Below are 15,624 nucleotides of genomic sequence, written 5' to 3' on the forward strand. Positions count from 1 at the left end.
TTATTTTGTCCAATAGAATCTCGTGGCATAGTGTCATAGCTGCAAAGTGGAGTTCTATCCTCAAATTTCATAGGAAATAGTCCAACTGTACATTGAAAGATTATGCAAATCTTCAAGGAGCATCTAATCAATCACCGCGGTGTGAGAGGAATGCAGCCCATCGCTGAATTAGCTTCTGTTGGAATGTATTCATGTGTAACATCCCACTGACTGGATGACATCACAACAGCTCCAGGTCCTTGAAAGTCTTGAGGATGATTAGCTGAAGGAATTGGCTGTTTCTGCCAATCATAATCCAGCAAAGCTGCCTTTATAGTTCTGGAGATATGAGAGAGAGGGAGGGAGAGAAAGACCGACTACAGCTAAACAAGAGGCACAGCAGCACTAGCAACAGCAGAGCAGGAGCAGCTGGTATTCCGGTGATTAAATAGTTCTCATAGCCTTTTTGCTGTACTCGGTCTGCTCCCTGGTGTAATTCTCGTGTCCAAGAAGGAAGCTGCATTTTAACGGTGTGCTGAACAGAGGTTTGAATCATTCCAGCTGGCTGCTTGTTTTGAAAAGGACAATGTGTGTATAAATAAAAGGACTCTGCTGGAAGAGTTCAGATACTAAGACTGGAGCTAGAGAGTGCTCTTGGAATATTGTTGAGGCAGATTGCATGAACTGAAAGCTCCTTCTAATTAACCTGGAGCCAAGTGAACCTGAATACTGGATACCTCATGTTCTAACTCGGGATAAATTCAAGTTAGGAAAAGGCAAAATATTGAAATGCTTCTCTAGGTAAGTTACTGCTTAATTTGCTGAAATCGAGGCGTGTACCATAAATGAATATGCGTTGCTTAGCTATGTAAACAAGTCGAACACAATAAAGTTTTATTTGTGAAAGATTTATGTAGAAGCAGATAATATTTTAAAACCAAATTCAATCTCCCTTTTCCTCATGTGTGTGCTTACCTGTCATCGTGCTTTATAGAAGTTATATTTGCACGGAAATAGAAAATACAGTCCTGCCTAAAAAAAAAAAAAAGAGAGAGAGAGAGATACAACTTGATAAAATTTAAACAGTTGCTGGAACATTTGCATAGGAAATATCTTATCTGATACAATTTTAGCCTTTTCATATTAAAAGCACGAATTTTACAAACTCAACATCCAAAGTTAACTGTAGGGTTATAAATGTTTCCCTAGTAAGTGTTACTGAAAACATGGCATTCAAATTACCGAAGATGGGAACTCCTCTTCTTTGGACCTGAGATTTGTAGGCATGCTGTTCTAATGGTCTGCTTTAGAGAAACAGCTGTCACAGACATTTGAAATTGTATGATACAGTCATAAATTGCTTATAAAGAAATAGGTGTTTTCCTCGTACCTCCTATTAGAAAATAAAAATAAATTCTTAGAACAATATATGTCATATGCCCTAAGCATAGTTTCCTAGGAGGACAGAAAGCTTTATGGTATACCTCCAATTTCCTCAAGCACAGAATAAGTTGGAAAATAAGAAATATTATTGCAATATGATTTTACTCATTCCCTTTTCAATATCTCTGTTTGAGGAAGCTAAATAAGGAAACTTAAACCTTATTTTTCTTACAATTTCTCCTGATTAATAAAATACTGTATTATTCAGAATTCCTGTCCTAGCTTTTTAAGTGATGATGTGTTTTGTTTATTATGATAAATTATACTGTGAGTTCTCATACAGCTTGAGAAAGTTTGAAGTTTATGCTTTATCATGTCTCTTTCAAACTCACGCTTGCTTATTTTCATGGTGCCTTCTATCAGAATATTTTTATTTACACAGTATCATAAATGCTTTAACATGAATTGCATACCAACATATTGATGTGTTTCTGTAACTCGCAGAATGGTTTTAGTTTTCCACTTTCTCACCAACAACAGGGTTAAAATCCTGTGAGGTTTCTGCACCAAGAGGGAATTGATAAAGACAAAAGTTATTGTAATTGGTTGAATTTCCCCAAAACTAGGAAGCAATGAATTTTCCCACAAAGATTTAAAGGTTTTTTTTTTTCAAAGCAAAAGAGTAATTTACTCTATTAAAAGCACGCTAGTTAGCTATATCCCAGTGTCACATAGGCTCTGTGCTCGTCATTTGTGTGCGTGTGTGTGCATGTGAGTAGCAAGTTTATATGAAAAATATAAAGTCTACTGACTACAACAGTCTAAGTTTTCAACTGGAATTCATAAAAAAGTAACTAATTAATAAGCAAAATATACTTGCCATTTACGTTTATCTCAATATGTAAATGGGAAGTTAAGCCTACTCTTATTGTTGACATTTTTTAAAATAAGAAATCCTGTGACAATACATTATGGTGATCAATATTAAGCAATGTTTACACTGATAGACATCTCATAATAAGCTAATTGGGAAGATTTTTAGAAATTTAATATTAAGCAGAATGGGCCTTTTAACTCTATCTGAATGGCACCTGGTCACCACTAAGACTGATACATTAAAAACCCTTTGAAAAAATTATAATATATATGACTTACTAGCTATAACATGAAAATCACCCTTAGATCCAATTTAGAAACTCAGGCATTGTTTTTAAATAAAAGGAAAGTAAAACCTTATGAAAATTTGAATTTTTAAAATTGATTAATGCAAATATATAAGTAATAAATGCATATGCAAATATACATAAATTGCATTTTGTTTTCTCCAAGATAGGCTTATTATTTAAGAAACGTATCATTTTAAATGTATTATCCTAAACACCAAAAGGAAGTATATGTGGACTAGTTTTATATATAAATATATTAAGTCATAATTTTGAATTTCTATAATTGACAATCAAAATAGAAATATGTGCTCACACTTATGTTTACCTCAGGAAAATAATGATCTTTCATTTTTCATTTGAGATTAAAACTGTTATATCTGTTCTTTCTTCTCCCAAAGAAAAGCATTCTGTACTTAGATGTAAAATAAACTTAATTCAATCTCAATACTAACATTAGTTCTTAAAGGTACTAAATAAATATATCTAACCCAGTAAAACAGTTGTCCCCAATAGGTTAAGTGTTCATATGATTGCCTTGTATTTTCTGTTTGAGTGGAAAAGGGGCCTTTGGAAATAAAATCCAAAGATCAAACTTTGTGTGCATCATTTACAAGCAACTACTAAGGAAGAAGAGAGAAGCATTTAGCATACTGTGTTCAAACTAGAAGATTCTGGCTGGTGCTGCCTCCCCAGATTTAGAAAGCAGCTGGGGAAACATAAAATAAAGCTAGAATATCAGCCCTGGCCGGAAGCCAAGACAGAGAAGCTGTGCACCCAGAAGGCTAATTCTTTCTGGGCTAAAATTCATTGATAATGCATTATGTTTAGAGTCTAACCTGAAGTGTTACTTTTTTCTCCAGTACAAACTGTGGGATATTTAAACAGCAAATATATTTTCTAAGTAGAGCTAAATTTTAAACTAACAAAGGTTTGTTCTTTATTAAAAGTTGCTCTATTAAAAAAATGCAAATAAGCCTAGCAGAAACTCCTATAAAATACAGTTTATACTCAGAAAAATAAAAATAAATAAAGATGAGATGCATCATCTAACCATGATCTTGGAAAGTCGGAGAGATCAGAAATGACATATATGGATACATGCCAAAACAAAGAAATGTGAAGGTTTTATTAAAATACCTGGCCTAGTAAAATTTACAGTAAAGGTACACATGCTAAATACTGTTGTAGTATATATCTTCTGAAGGTATAACAAGCATAAGGTAAACCCTTATTATGTACCCCCAAATAACTAGGAAAAAGAGAAAAGCATGTTGTCTGTTGATTTATTTGAAGTTTATGAAGTGAGATAAATGGGTCAGGTGTCAGACACAATGCTACCGCCTTCAGCCATCATGATAAAACATCTAGCTAGCCTTTTCTTTAACACTTCAGGAAACTTTCAGCTATGCTGTTATGCAGGGTGTTAAATGCACAATTTTTAAAAGTTATTTTAAGCAAGCTTCAGAAGTTAGAGGTGTTATTTGCAATGCAGAATGTGTACACATATATACAGTTATTTCTAATAGATATAGTTCTATTTCCAAACTTTCTTTATCTCAGTTTTCTAAGGAAAACTACCACTTTCTAGAGGTGACAAATCTAAAATTCCTTTTAGAAATAATATTGAATTGAAAACAGATTTCCTCAAAAGCCAAAATAGCCTGAAAATGAATTCCAAACTCATTAATAGCCTCACGCATTTCAAGAAAAAAATATTTTTTTGAAACGTGAATAGTAAATTACTCTTCATTCCTACAGGTAAACATGTTTGCTGATATAACATAATGTATTTATTTTCTTTGAGTTGTTATAGTTTGTCTATATTCATCAGTATTCAGAAAATTCATGCCATGAAATAGGTTTTAATAAAATAAACCACATATGACAGGCTAAATAATGGTTTGCAAGTGACCCTTTGAGATCATTTACATACATAGGCTATTTTAGATATATCTTTTAAGAGAGATTATATACTTCATTAACACTAAATAAATAGTTATGTGTAATTAGTTGAAATTTTTAAAAATCTGAGGAAAAAAGGGTTAAAACTGACTATGTCTAAATGCTTGAGAATATAATTTGATATTGTACTCAGAAAACAAAAGCGAGACTTTTGTTGAGAAACAAAAGTGATGACTCTAGTGAATTATAGAATTGGGACTTCTCTCCCAATTTGTACTCTGTTTAGAAATTATTATTTTAAATATTTGAAAAGTTCAATGAAGAAAGCAACTTTCAGCAAGCTAATAAACACATGAGTTTAATGTGCAGCCACATGCTTCATTTGTTCCCAAATTAGAGGAATTTCTCTATTTTGAAAATTCCACCATCAATTGAACTTATGTTGTGATTTATTGCAAATATTTAACCTCCTTTTTAAAAGTCCTTAATGGAATACATCGTCAACTATAACTACGTAGAAGTTGAAAGTTAGCTTGGCCAGGTTCACGATATTCAAGTAAAAAGTAAATGGAGAAATGCTTTCTTGATCTCTCTTTTCACTTGCTCCTTTCTTTCTTCTCTTTTGTTTTTTTACTCATTTTTCTTATTTCCCTTCCCTTCCTCTCTTTCTTTCTCTATTCTTTTTCTTTATTCTTTTCCGTCTTCTCCACTTCTTATTTTACCACTTTTTTCTGTCCTTCCTCCCTCCCTTCCTCCCTCCCTCCCTCCCTTCCTTCCTTCCTTCCCTTTTCCTTCTTTCCTTCCTTCTTTTTCCTTCTTGCTTTCCTACCTTCCTCTTTTCCTTTTTCCTTTCTTCCTCCCCTTTTCCCTCCTTTCTTTATTTCCATTCATTTTTGCCACTTCAACTTACATGCTCTCTTGCATAATTGGAAAGCAAATCACTCATCTTTAGTATTGTGGCAATTATTAATCTAATAACCTGGTTTGAACACAGAGTAAGTGGGGAAAGTGAAGAGAAAGAGTGGGTTAAACTGCAATAAGCAATAGAGGAAAAGTGAAATAAGGTGGAAGATTTATTTCACAGAAATAGTGATGTTGACTTTAACATATGGTCTGTTCTTTCACCTATAAATTTCCATTTAATTTACTAAATTATTTAAGTGTCATTCTTTGCTCCCTTTTCCAACACTCTCTTTTTAACATCAGTCACATCTTTTTCATATAGCAAATGCACCTTAGTGGTAAAAAATAAAATAATAATAAATATAAATAATTTTTCCTTAGAAATTTTAAATCTCCTAAATCATTTTTATATCTAGTAGTTTAAGGATATCAACGTTCATAAACAACCCAAAGGCCAACTGCCATGCTAGTGGAAGAGAAAGAGAGAAGGGAAAGTGATTTCATACATTTAGATGCTTTGGCTTGATTCCATTCCTGGATCAGAAATTCAATTGTAGACTGCTGATCCACAGAATTTGTCATAGTTCATCAGACATCTCAAAAGAGTTCTTCTTCTTCTTGATGTACTGAATAGTCTTTCATGCCTACATAACAATCATTTAAACCTCAGAAATAGATATAACATCACTAAAGATTAATACAAGGAAAAGTAACAGATGCAGAGATGCATATGCTCCTGTGAATGCATAGAACAGTCCTAATTCTATTCATTACTCTAAAGTGCAAGTGAATAATTGGAATCAGAATTTAAATCTGGTTTCTCAATCAATCTTTCACTAATAGTTATGTCAATTCAATTGAGATTCCATGTACTGCAATAAGTAAAGGAAAATAAAACACAATCAATAAATCATACTACCAATTATCTAAAGTATTATGGTTCCTGATATCACAGTTTTTGAAGTTTCTTTCCTTGGCACAGGACATTTTCTTGATAACAATAGAAATAATGCTAAAATTGACCAATCGAGGTTGAACTCAATTCAGTACTTAAATTACTCTATCTGTCTGGACATATTTTTCACCTTAGACAGAAAAAAATAGCTTTTTTACTTTTTGCTCAATAATGTTCATAAAAATAAGAATAACGAATATTATTTTCTATTATTTTTAATATGTGTCAGGTACCATCGAAGTTACTAGGGTGAACAAAATAGCTCTCAGGAGGCTTATATTCTCATGGTAGAAAACTGACAGTAAATAAATAAAGACCCCACGGTAGTGCCTGTGAGTGCTCTAAAGATAAGTCAAGGTGGCACATTAAAAGCTGTATGTGAAAGTGATAGGACTGGTCAGGAAATGCCTTTCTGATAAAGCAGAAACTGAGTAAATCTATATAAAACATAGATGTCAAATCGAGTAACATTATTATTTTATCTTGTAGAAAAATGTGATGAGGAGTAGCAATTTCTTGTAATTTGCAAGCTGACAAGCTGAATTTTGACTGTATCTATTGATTATCTTCCTCAGGTCTGTGAAGTTGTTTGGGAGAATTTAAGACATGGCACAGTATTTAGTGTTACTTTCCCTGGAAGTAGAAAAACTAATCAGTTTTAGAAAATAGAAGTCTCACCTTTACTTCTATTCTTTATATTTCTAAGTATTAAAAAGTATTATGTGTGTAAATTATCTCAAATTATTGGTTTTTTTTTTTCTCCTAGACTGAAATTCAATGCTATTTATTTCCTTCTTTAATTTTATTTAGAGATAGGGTCTTGCACTGTCTGGCACCCAGGTTGGAGGCAGTGGAGCAATCATAGCATACTACAACCTCAAACTCCCGGGATCAAGCAATCCTTCCACATCAGCCTCTCAAGGAGCTGGGACTGTCGGTGCACACCACCTCACCCAGCTAATTTTATTATTATTTTTTTTTTTGTAAAGATGGGGTGTCACTATGTTGCCCAGGCTGGCCTCGAATTCCTGGCCTCAAGTGATCCTCCAGCCTCAGCCTCACAAAGTGCTAGGATTACAGGCGTGAGCCACTGTGCCTGGTCTCAATGCTATTATTAAAACTTATGTAGCAGGGGAGCTGGCTCCCTATCTCATTCTCCCAAATTAGTGGGGGTAAGAACCAATATTCCAAAACATCACCCAATTGGCTGGAATGATGGACCTAAAATAATGAAATAAAGATCGCTGTAATTCTTAGTATCCATGGGTCCATCTGTGAATTCAACTAACTGCAAATGAAAAATATTTTTTTAAAAAAGATGATTGTGTCTGTACTAAACATGTGCAGGTATTTTTTCCTGTCATTACTCTCTAAATAACACAGTGTAACAACTATATACATATCATTCACATTGTATAAGATATCATAAGTAATCTAGAAATGAGCGAAAGTATACAGGAGGATGTGTGTAAGCTACATGCAAATACTATGCCATTTTATATAGAGGCTTCAGTATCTCTGGATTTTAGTCCTGGAGGGTTTGGGGTCCAGGAACCAATCCTTATAACAAGAGATGACTGTTTCTTTCTTTTTTTTTTTTTTAATTTCTCTAATTATAAAATTACCTCAAATTTAACAAGAACCAAAAGTTTGATGACACTAATACAATGCTAATACAAATTTAGAATGCATTAACAGAACCACAGTGTCAACATCCAGGAAACAGTTATCTGTGGCCCTATTTAATACAAGTCTGACATTATTTGGCCTGTTCATCATTCTCAGTTTCCCGATGCCTCACATAAATAGCAGTCTTCTATGACCTTTCTCTTCCCCCATGGTGAACCAGATATTTTTGCCCTACCCCCATACCATTCCATCATGGCACTTATTATCTTATGATGTAATTGCTGTGTGTGTGTGTCAGTGCTCCCCACTTATCCAAAAGCTTTTTGATGGCAGAAATGCTTAGAGAGTGCTTGACCAATAATCAATAGATATTAAGGGTTTGATAAGTATAAAATGTGAGAAGACATCTGGCAACTATGCTATATGAGTAACAGTTGAAAAACACGGTAATAATTAAAGGAAAAAGCTAAAAGGGAGCAGTATAGTTATCTTTATATATTGAATACTTTTTTATGCAAAAGGAATTTGTTTTATGTTATGTGAAACTAGCAGACTAAACTACAAAAGGTACGGAAGTTGTTTCTATGCAATGTCAGGTAAAACAAAACTTCCTAAAAATCAGTGAGATTCCACTCAGTCAAAGAAACCAGCACAGGCTGGAATGCTACCTGTCCAGAAGACTTTTGTAGAAGGAATTTCTGCCTTGTGTAGAAAATAAATGCTGGCTACCAAGGTTTCCTGTTGTTTTTCATTGTGTCACTATAAGAAGTATGGACAAAGGTTTTAGAATGAGCACTTTGCCCACCTAAAACCCAGCTCTAGCAGTTGGCTGGAAGACTGGTCAACATACTTCAAGTAAATAATCACTGGGTAAAATTACGTAGTGGAAATGTATTACTCAGGATATGCCCTAGAGTAAAAAAGCAAATTTTCATAATAGAATTATTTATAAGATGTACAATTTTACAAAGAAAATGAAATAATACATTTCTTGAGTAAGTGAAAGTTTATTTTTTTTAATGTAAACATATTATTTTACTATTCTTTTGAGTCAGTCCAAGAAGGAAAACATGTCAACATTAGAGGAATGAATAAGAAACATACTTTTGCTTTCCATAAACTTCTAAATTTTAAGGAATGCAGAGATTGATTGACTTAGTTATGATGCCTTTTTGTAGAAGCCTTCATGTAAACAAATGTGAATTAGTTTAAAGATGAGATAATATTGTGACATATTGGAAGGCAGGTGTTAACCTTGGTTTCCACCAAATCAGGATTCCAAGCCTTGCTTTGCGCTGACTCATGATACAACCTTGAAAAATCTGACTCTTCTCTGCTTCAGGTTCATGATCTAGGATGAGTTAATAATAATTCATAGACTTGCTGAGACAGCTAAATGTGACAATAAGTCCAAAGTTTCCAGTACAAAGTGGGAAACATGAGAGATTTTAAATTAATAGTATCAAGTTTTAATTACATGTGTCAGTACTCTGACTTTGGCCTGCAATGCCACATTTTGCACTGATTTAAAGTAACCCCTGAGTGATTAGAATTTACTGTTCCCAATCTTTCTCACTTGGAGGTAATGATCTAAGTCACCTTTTTCTACTGTCTCTACTGTATTGTTGATCATATATTTTAATATTAATAACATTGAATCTAACTTAAAGGATTAAATTTCATTCACCAACATTTTAATGTGATTTATCATGATCTTGAAAATTAACTAACATTACAAAATTTTCAGAGAAACATACTATATTATCCCAGACAAAAAAAAAGTTAGAAAAAGGGGCCAAATAGTTTTCCTCAATTTTCTGTCATGCTGGAGTAAGCAGAAACATGGAATTTGAAGAGGACAAAGACAAAGATTCAGAAACTAGAACTGGATAGAATAAAAACGAATGCAAATGTTTCCTAGTTGGTCGTCTGACCAACTGCTAGAGCTGGGAGGTAGGTGAAGAGAATATTTATTCCGAAGTCTTTATCCACATCCCTTATAGTGACACAATGTAAACACAAGAAACCTTCCTGGCGACCATCTGTCTCCTACTCAAGGCAGTAGTAATTTCTTCCACAAAAGCAGTTTGGAAAACATAATAAACTACTTTAAATTACTAATTACTAATGCTAATGTCGACCTAGGCTGAAAGTAAAAAGATATAAACTATATTCTAAGTGTTGTCAAAATGTGCTGATAAATTTTAAATTGATCTCATGGTTTCCACCTGTAAAACAAGACCACTTTCACTCCTATTCTTTTTTTCTCCGAAATACATTTTGAATATAAACACGGTATTTCACATTTCTAAATCTCCCAGTATTTTCCACAGAACAAGTTTTCTAAGTGAATTATTTTGATACCGTGTCTAGTATTATTTTAAAGCCTCCATAAGTAACTATTGTGATAATTCTAGATGCCAGTCATCAAGTATTAAAATAGGAACATCTCAAGAAATGTTGTCTCTAACAAGTAGCAGAATATGTGAAATCACTCCAAATCTCTTGAGTTTTTATCATGCTTGTCTGATGTTTGAGAATTGTGTAACCTGGATTAGTTTTTGGTGGGAGAATAATATTCTATACAGCATATATTTACATGTTACTATCCATGTTATTTCTGGCTTATGGCCAAGTTGGCATTTTATTTGTTAATATCTAAGAGATAAAATAACATAAGATAGAAGGAAATTAAATTAAAAATAGCAGGTGTACCAGTCAAATTGAATGGAGTATGCCTCTTATGATAAAGAATAATCCAATCATTTTGTGTGTTGTGTAAAACTAAGAATTCTCTGAAGTAAATAAAAGGTGGGAACATAACTATAAGGTTTATTAAATATATAGTTAGAAAATAATCAAAAGAAAATACCAGTGTTTCCCATATCAGTAAGATTCTTTATAAGTCTTGAGCACAGCAATGAAAATTTTACTTCATGATATTTAAGTTGCCAATATAGAGCAGTAGCAATGAAAGAAGAGATTTACAATTAATTAAGAAATGTGGGTTCATATTAGCTGTTTAACAGTGGACTGGTCACTTCACTTCTTTGGGCATTAAATTCTTCATTCATTCGTCACTTGAGTTCTCTGAATAATAATTTTGATAATTAAAATGTATAGCTTTTTGTATTACAGATTTAAAGTGACAATTTAGAAAGAGTTTATTTTCCATCTCCAGGAACACAAACTCAGTATTACAGAATGTCACATAATTTCTTGATAGTAAGGTAATATAATGAAAAACATCTTGTTAGACTTTTCTATGAACTAGATAATAGACTCTCATTATATCACACAAAAATGATTCAAATTTTTGGATGGCATTAATGTATTTACCATAAGTGTCTCTAGATAAGAAAGTCAGTGGGGCCAGGAGTGGTGGCTCACATCTGTAATCCCAGGACTTTGGGAGGCCGAGGCGGGTGGATCACGTGAGATCAAGAGTTCAAGACCAGCCTCGCCAACATGGTGAAACCATGTCTCTACTAAAAGTACAAAAATTAGCCGGGCGTGGTGGCAGGCGCCTGTAATTCCAGCTACTCGGGAGGCTGAGGCAAAAGAATCACTTGAACCTGGGAGGTGGAGGTTGCAATGAGACAAGACCACACCATTGCACTCCAGCCTGGGTGAAAAGAGCCTAACTCCATCTCAAAAAAAAAAAAAAAAAAAAAAACCGGAAGCCAGTGGTATATGTTATAGAAGTGACTATTGACATGAATTTTAAGAGACAGTAGTCTTTTGTTACATCTGATGCAGGCAAACTCCATTTATGATGATGGAAGTGACTACTTACCTAAATTCAGAAGCAGAATAATTAAAATATTACAAATATAGCTTCTCCCTCTGGATATTAATGTAACTTCTGGATATAAATGCAATACTATTAGTAGCATTAAATTTACATTAAAAAATGGAAAATTTGATTACTGTTATCATTGGTATTTTAATAACTTCTTTTGTGATTTATTGAAATTAAATTTTAATGTTAAATATTAGGCAAAATTAGTTTTCTCTCTCCTTTATGCATAAGTCAGGTAGCAAATTTCTGCATTCTGGTTTCATTCACTTGTCTCTATATCTTATAGCTTTTTGCCTGTAAGAATACAAGGGTCAAATGAGCATTTTATGTTTCATGGATAACTGCTTCCATGATTGTCTTCTGAGACAATGACCAAGGGTGCAGATCAATACTAAATATAATAATGCTTTTAAATAATGATTATTGAGCTAAACCAAAGCAATTATCAGTTGATGATAATCATTTTATTACTGCCGGCTATAAGTTGATTTAACTTAAGTGTACAGAAAAGCACAGAAAAATAAATACTCCATTGTAATACTAAGGACAAAGTTGATCATGTCTTGTTCTAGATTTGTGTTTTCTCTTCTTTTTCAAATCTCTCTTTTCTCCTCAAAATCTAAATCCTCTCATTTTTTAATGATCAAAACAATTTACATCCCTCTCCAACCCATCTCCTAATGATGTCAGTCTATAGGAATCTCCACTCTCTCTGAAATCTCATATCGCATACAGAGTTCTCACTTGCTAATAAGCATATATTCCTCATGACAGAAAGTTTTATATTCCTGGTAACTCTTTCGATTCCTTTTCTTTTTCTTGAAACTATTCTCAACTTCTTCACCACCACTTTGTTTTCAACTCACTTTAATCTTTTACTTGACTTCACTAGAACACTGGACTGCTTTAACACCACCACCAGTATTCTCTTGATTGGCAAACTCAGAATCAATTTCATGTTGTATTTCTTGACTCATAAATAGTATTCAGTTTTTATCACAAATATTTATATTCTTTCCCTACAGCTTCTATTACCCTCTTCCACCAACACCATTTATTTAGTGTTGTTTCCTAAGATTTTCATGGCAAGCCTCTATCATCTTACCATGCACCCTGTTCCTTAGTGTTCTTACTCAGCATCAGGTCTTTTTTTTTTTTTTTTTTTTTTCTATCCTTTAGCTTACACTTCCTGAAAAGAATTTAAATTCCATTTCTATTATTCAGCAAACTAGTGGACATTTCATTTTTGATATTTCACAGAGTTTTCAAAAATGAGATATTATAATTTACTCATTTTCTCCTCACACTTCTCTACTTCTAAATAACTTTGTATCTTCCCCACTATTACACTTATTATGCCTTATTGCAATTGCCTTTTTATGTCATAGAATACGTCACAGAATAAACTTCCATTGCTTTTGAAGAACAGAGATAGTGTTTGTCAGATGGATAGTGCATCTGGCTACTAGAAAGCATCCAATCAATATTAAATGAATGACTGTGAAAGCCTGAAGTCTTTGGGTGATTTTTTTTCCTCTCTACATCCAATCAATCATCAAATCATGGCACTTCTATTTTTGCATGTGACGGGATAAAAATAATTCATATGAAAATATTCACAACCTTGTCTCTTTAACAAACAGCATAACCATCCACCCTTTTTATTTCCCCTTAAAGATAAGGGCATCTTGCTTTCTGAATGTGAGGTTAATTATCAACACAATAGGAACTTGGAGAAAGGAGGGGAGAGCAGGAGGAAAAAAAAAAAAAAAAAAAAAGAGTGAAGCATTTGGCAGAAAGGAAGTATTGTAATGGGAGGATTTCCAGAAATCCTCCCTGCTTTGGGGTTCAGGGAAATTGAAGAGTAGAGAAACAGATATTTTAGAAGTGTCATTTTGTCTTATGAATCAGTCTATTTAATGTTATTAAGGAAATATATGGGAAGGACAGAATTCCTTTTAAATAAATTATTGTGGCTCTTAAACTGTGCTTCTTAAGTGTATCCTGCTATGCATGTGTAATAGTAGCCCACATAGGGCTACACATTTGTAAGAGCTAGAAAGTTATGCATAAATGTCATGAAACAGCTTGCTCTTTTTTTGAATAGACTTAACTTTTTAGAGCAGTTTAAGATTCCCAGCAAAAATTGAGCAGAAAGACTTTCCATATTCCCCTGTGTACAACTTTTCCCACCACCATCTCCTACAATCAAGAAACCAGCATTGACATGTCATTATCACCCCAAGTCCATAGATTACACCAGGGCACACACTTGGCGTTTTATAACCTATGGGTTTTGACAAATGTTGTATTGTCATTACTTTTAAATTATGTATTAATTTTCATAGTATTAAACAGAAAAATTTCAGTACCCTAAATATCGCCTGTGTTCCACCTATTCATCACTCTCTCCCTGCTCCCAAACCTGTGATAACCACCAATCTTTTCACTCTCTTCATAGTTTTGCCTTTTCCAGAATTTCATATAAGTGGAATCATATAGTATATAACCTTTTCTGATTATATTATTTCACTTACTAATATGCATTTTATGTTCATCAGTGTATTTCTGTGGCTTGATAGATCATTTATTTTTAGAGCTGAATATTTCATCATACAGATGTACTAAAGTGTATTTATTCCTTCACTTGTTGATGGACATTTTGGTAGCTTCCAAGTCTTGGCATCTATAAATAAAGCTGCAATAAAACATCTGTGTGCAAGTTTTTGTGTGAAAGTAAATGTTTTAACTCATTGAATAAATACCATGGATCATGATTGCTGGATGATATGACTATGTTTAGCTTCGTAAGAAACTGCCAAATTGTCTTGCAAAGTGGCTGTATCATTTTTCATTCCCACCAGCAATGAATGAGAGTTCCTGTTGCTCTATGTCCTCCCCAGCATTTGGTGGTGTCATTGTTTTAGATTTTACCCATTCTAAAAGGTGGGTACTGGCATCTCATTGATATTTTAATTTGTAACTCCCCAGTGCCATATGATGTGTACTATCTTCTCATATGCTTACTGGACATTTGTATTTTTTCATTAGGATGTATCTCTTTAGGTTTTTTTCTCCCCCATTTTTGAATTGGGTTGTTTTTCTATTGTTGAATTTTAAGAGTTCTTTGTATATTTTGGATAACAGTTCTTTCTCAGATATGACTATTTCAAATATTTTCTCCCAGTTTATAGCCTGTCATCTTTCTCTTCAGAGTGTCTGCCACAGAGCAAAAGTTTATTACTTTAATAATGTTCAACTTATCAATTCTTTGTCTTATGGATTGTTCCTTTGGTGTTGAGTAAAAAAAAAATATCACCAAAACTAAGGTCATCTAGATTTTCTCCTATATGATCTTCTAAGAGTCTTATAGTTATGTATTTTGCATTTACATTTTAATAAATGTATATCTACAAATAGTCTATAATTCATTTGAGTTAATTATTTAAAAGGTTGTAGTCTGTGTGTAAATCAACTTTTTTGCCTGTGGATGTTCTGTTGTACCAGCAGGGTTTATTGAAAAGGCTATCCTTTTTGCATTGCATTACCTTTGTTCTTTTGACGAAGATCACTTGACATCTGGGCATGGTGGCTCATGCCTGTAATCCCAGCATTTTGGGACCCCAATGTGGAAGGACTGCTTGACCCAGTAGTTCAAGACCAGCCTAGGTAACATAGTGAGACCACTGTCTCTACAAAATATATATTAAAAATATTTAGCGAGGTGTGGTGGCACATGCTTGTGCTCCCAGCTATGCAGAAGGCGTGGTGGAAAGATCACTTGATCCAAGGAGGTCTAAGCTGCAGTTAGCCATGCTGTGATCATGCCACTACACGCCAGCCTGGGTGACAGAAGGGGAACCTGCCAACAACAACAACAACAAAAATTAGTTGACAATATTTTT

The 15,624-nt window shown here is 33.5% G+C and overlaps 1 protein-coding gene across 1 annotated transcript in view; it reads left to right on the forward strand.

Annotated features, from left to right (window-relative positions):
- The first annotated feature begins 235 nt into the window (after positions 1–235).
- LOC126954345 (bifunctional heparan sulfate N-deacetylase/N-sulfotransferase 4) overlaps positions 236–15,624 on the forward strand; it is a 290,679-nt gene continuing 275,290 nt past the window's right edge. The window contains exon 1 of the mRNA XM_050789919.1: positions 236–780. The gene's annotated coding sequence lies outside the window, so the exon portion shown is untranslated. The remainder of the gene's footprint in view (positions 781–15,624) is intronic.

This window comes from Macaca thibetana, chromosome 5 (assembly GCF_024542745.1).
Source record: "Macaca thibetana thibetana isolate TM-01 chromosome 5, ASM2454274v1, whole genome shotgun sequence".
NCBI lineage: Eukaryota > Metazoa > Chordata > Mammalia > Primates > Cercopithecidae > Macaca > Macaca thibetana.